The 4759-nt window shown below is 42.9% G+C and overlaps 1 pseudogene; it reads right to left on the reverse strand.

Annotated features, from left to right (window-relative positions):
• Positions 1-849: 849 nt before the first annotated feature.
• Positions 850-1663, reverse strand: LOC123567480 (large ribosomal subunit protein eL29 pseudogene; annotated as a pseudogene).
• Positions 1664-4759: the final 3096 nt, after the last annotated feature.

Consider the following 4759-nt stretch of genomic DNA (forward strand, 5'->3'; position numbering starts at 1 on the left):
TCGGTTGCTCTTTCCACCTAATTATATTGTATTTTCTTTTGTTTTAAGCCTTCCAACTAGTTTTCAGCCCATCTGAGGATTTCATATCTGCCCAAGTCAATTTGAATTAATGTAGTAAGGCCTTGGGAAACCACATTCGTATTTTTGTGCCTTTCTTAGTGTGTTGTTTTCCTGCAGAATAATTACAAACTTCTGTGTTTTAATTACAGTGACTTTTAGGATGCTGCAGATTTCTTCCAATCAGTTGGCTTTTGTATTTTCTTCCTGTACCTTTTCAGCACAAGACTTCTAAACTCTCTTATACCCGAGTGGGAGTGTTCCTTAGGCAGAAACCCTAACTGATAGAGCCTGTCTCCATGGCGTGATGGAGGATCACTGAAATAGGCTCCACTGAATATTAGGTGTAAATGCTTTCAGGTAGCCCTTCTTGGTTGAATTAAACTACAAAGCAATATTTCTTTCAAGCCATTTGGAGGCAATTTACAGGCAAAAAAACAATGTGGTCTACATAAAAGTCATAACTCTGATTTCCATGTGTCATGTGCATGTTGCACAACTCTACAGATTATTCATAGAAACAAATTAGGAAAAGGAAGCAACTCCACAATATGTTTTGATGAAAGAATCGCTGAGCATCCCTTACTTGGCTGATGGTTAGTATACACGTTTGTTTATAAAACATATGCAAATGTAATGAAATGGCTCCTTCTATGGTGTGCAAGGAAATAGATGATTGTATTGTTACGACAGTTGTGCCTTTTCCATAAATAACTTAAAGGCCACATTTCTCTCCCCATTAAGAATCACTTCCCTATGCAATTTAGTTCATGTTTGTTTCTGAGGCATCACTAATTACCACTCATCTGAGATACATAGATTCCCCCTCTCTTCCTTGGTGTGGCACTGCCACTTCTTCCAAGGCTTCTGTGGAGTAGGAGATGGTCAAGGAGGTGGTGAATGAGCACGGGATAAGCCTCACTATCATTGACGGTTCTGCCATTACCCTCTTTACTGCCATCTCACAAAGTTATACACATGTAGCTGACTATTCTTGTTTTCTTTCTTTTTTTCCTGCTTCAGGTTTATTTGTACAAATAGCACAGGAAGACACCAGCCCCATGCAGATGGCAGCCCAGGGGGGTCGCATCAGTCCTTCTGTCCTCACGTTGGCAGATGGAGATCTCTACTCTGAAGCCTTTGTAGGGCCATGGGCACCTTTGGGAGCCTGAGCTGGAACTGAAGCTGGAGCTGCAGGCTGGGCCTTGGTTTGATCATTGGCCTTTGGCGGGCACAGCCTGAGCCCCTTGGCAATGCGGGCACGAGCACGCTTCCTAAGCTTGGGGTGGGCAGTGTAGGCAAGTCGATCGAGCTTGTGGCAGATACCCTTTGGGATCTTGGGCTTAACCTCCTTGGGCTTTACCAGGGCCTTGATGGCCTCAGCACGTACACTCACGGCCTTGGTATTGTTAGCCTGCATCTTCTTTAGGCCTTTCTTGTTGTGCTTCTTGGCAAAGTGCATGCTCCTCAGGAACTTGGGGTCCACTCCCTTTAGAGATTAGTGATTGGGGTTTCTTTGTGATTGGGGTTTCTTGATGCCATTTCTATGCCATTTTCGGGACTGGTTGTGTGTGGTGTGGTTCTTGGACTTGGCCATGTCTGCACCATAAGCCACGGCTCTCATAGCTGACTATTCTTAAGTACAAGGCGAAACCAAAGAGAATTCTGATATATTGTGGGGAAAAAAGTTGACCATCCACTTAATATTTCCATAATCAAAAAATCCCCAAAGTTAAGGCTTCATAAGCAGAGTCCTGTCTACCCCCAGTTCTACTTTTCTTTCCAAGATATAATGCCCTTTTTTATTACTCCACTCTTTGAAATCAACACCTACTTATTGGGAAATTTCACTGTTTATCCACAAAGGTTATCACCACAGGACACATCCTGTTAGCATTATTTTCGAAACTCTAAGCTTACTCTTGGAACTATTAGGAATAAGAGGCCAGTGTGGTGGCACCTTGGGAGGCTGAAGAAGGAGGATCTCTTGAGCTCAGGAGTTTGAGACCATCCTGGGCAATATAGGAGACCTTGTCTCTACAAAAAATAAAAAATTATCTGGGTGTAGTGGTGCATGCCTGTGATTCCAGTTAACTAGGAGGCTGAGACGGGAGGATCACTTGAGCCCCGGAGTTTGAGGCTGCAGTGAGCTATGATGGCACGAATGCACTCCAGCCTGGCCAACATAGCAAAACACAGTCTCGAAGAAGAAGAAGAAAGAAGAAAGAAGAAAGAAGAAAGAAGAAAGAAGAAGAAGAAGAAGAAGAAGAAGAAGAAGAAGAAGAAGAAGAAGAAGAAGAAGAAGAAGAAGAAAAAGGAGAAGAAGAAGAAGAGGAAGAAGAAGAGGAGGAGGAAGAAGAGGAGGAAGAAGAGGAGGAAGAAGAGGAAAGTATCAAGTACTAAGTTATAAACATTAGCCTACTACCTTATAAACTTAAGTGGCTCCCTTATCCTAAAAAATCCTGGGCATGGGTTTGAATTTGTTCCCTGAATTGGCCTAATTAACCCCTTAGACAGATATCATCCTTCTTGCCAGTCTCTGTGAGATGAACAGGCCTTATTCATACTTAGGCAGTTCCTCCAGTCTCTGGAGAGGTGGGGGTGAATTATAGGTAGGTCATATTTATGCAGCCTTAAGGAAAGAAAGGATTGAGCCCAGTGAACAGATTACAAAGTATTGGTGTATTGATCCTGTATTAGTCCGTTCTCATGATGCTAATAAAGACATACCCAGGACTGGTTAATTTATAAAGGAAAGAAATTTAATGGACTCACAGTTCCACACGGCTGGGGAGGCCTCACAATCATGGTGGAAAATGAAGGAAGAGCAAAGGGACTTCTCACATGGCAGAAGGTAAGAGGGTGTGTGCAGGGGAACTCCCTTTTGTAAAACCATTAGCTCTCCTGAGACTTATTCACTATCATGAGAACAGCATGGGAAAAATCCACTCCCATGATTCAATTACCCCCCACCAGGTCCCTCCCATGATGTGGGGATTATGGGAGCTACAATTCAAGATGAGATTTGGGTGGGGACACAGCCAAACCATATCAAATCCTTAGTAACATGAGCATTTTATGATGTTATAAAATCACTCTTCTTTTTGTTGTTTCATGAGTGATGGATGACTTCAGAAGATTGTGTTGGGATTTACCTCAGTTTGAATGAGGTGTGTTCAAAACTTGATAGATTTTTAAATATTTAAAAATAATTGTTGAGGAGGAGCAGTTCTTCCCCACTTCTCATGTGACCTTCCATGCAGACGGAACTTATCAGTATAAGGCTCCTGACCTCTCTGTCCCTTCACCCATTCTGCCTCAAAGCAGCTAGACTAATTTTCGGATTGGTCGATTTGAAATGAATATGATTAAGCTTAATACCTCTATCCCTCTTCCTTTGGGAGTGAGCTGTCTACATGAAAATCCTTACTCCACCACTCTGTGGGGTCAGCCTTCTCCCCATCTGCGGGAGGCAGCTCTCACCGAGTACCACCTACCACCACTGAGTTCAGTGGACAATGAGGACACCCAACCGCCTCGTTCGGAGTTGTGTCTTCCAACTTCATCTTTAGTAGCTCATCTCTTATCTCTTCACCTCCTTGTCTTATTTTTCTAAATGTTCATCACTTTAACTGGGAGGCGAGATACTGTGTATTAGGCGCCCAGCCCTCACAAACTCCGGCAACAATGAACACTAAGCTACACAATGTAGATACGAATAAGAACTATTGATTGTTTTGCGAGGTGAGTAGTTTGTATTAGGTAGAAGAAGAAAGGGTAGGTGAATCTTCTTTCCTTCAAGGAGCATATAAGCACACATAAATGGTTAGAAACAGTAAGAGAGGGTCTACAGGCCTTCATGAGTGGAGCAGACAGCAACTAAGGAAAATTAGAGGAGAAAGATATTGGTTGGAAAGCCTAACAGGGAGTTAAAGTTTCAGCTGAGCTTTAAGGAAAGGTTGGTACATGCATTCCAAAAAGTGCAGAGTGTTCTATTAATGGAAAAGTAAGCACATCGAGCTGGTTCTATTGCAAATATGTATTTATAATGACATCCTGTAAGTAACTGAAAACTCTATCATTACATTAAAAAATGTAAAACCTTCTGGAGCAGCCGAGTACATGGCAGCAGCTGCAACATCAGCATGTTCCGTCTCACTGTCTGCCACAGACAGCACAACTACTAGTGATGTTCACACAGACTTGGGAGAAGTTTTGACATGAAATAACTGTGATATTTAAGGAAGAAACAAAATGCTGATAGTTGATACAAAAACTGAGGTCCCCCCCTCTGTAATTACAATGAACATGCTAAACAAAGATGGAACTAACTCTGAGAACTTAAAGCCAACAAGAGGAGTTGGCTGCACCTGCATCAGGACAAAATGTGCTGGCTGGTCCCTGACCTGGCATAAGACAGGAAAGTCACCTGTGCGGTAGAATTGTGGGCACAAGCACACACTTCATTCAGGTGAAGGCTCAGTGAGAGATCTTCTGTCCTGTCCTGCCCTGAGAGACGGAGGCTTTTAGGTAAGCAGAGGGAAGGGGGTAAGACCCCCAGCACATGGAGGGAGAACAAAAGTCTCAGGCAGGAAAGCATAAGAGATGCTTGGAGAAGACAGGGCAGGAGTGCAGAGATTTTGATGTCTATAAACCTTGGTTGACCTTGAAGATTTATCTTTTAATGCCATTATCTCATGTT

Source organism: Macaca fascicularis, chromosome 11 (assembly GCF_037993035.2).
Source record: "Macaca fascicularis isolate 582-1 chromosome 11, T2T-MFA8v1.1".
NCBI lineage: Eukaryota > Metazoa > Chordata > Mammalia > Primates > Cercopithecidae > Macaca > Macaca fascicularis.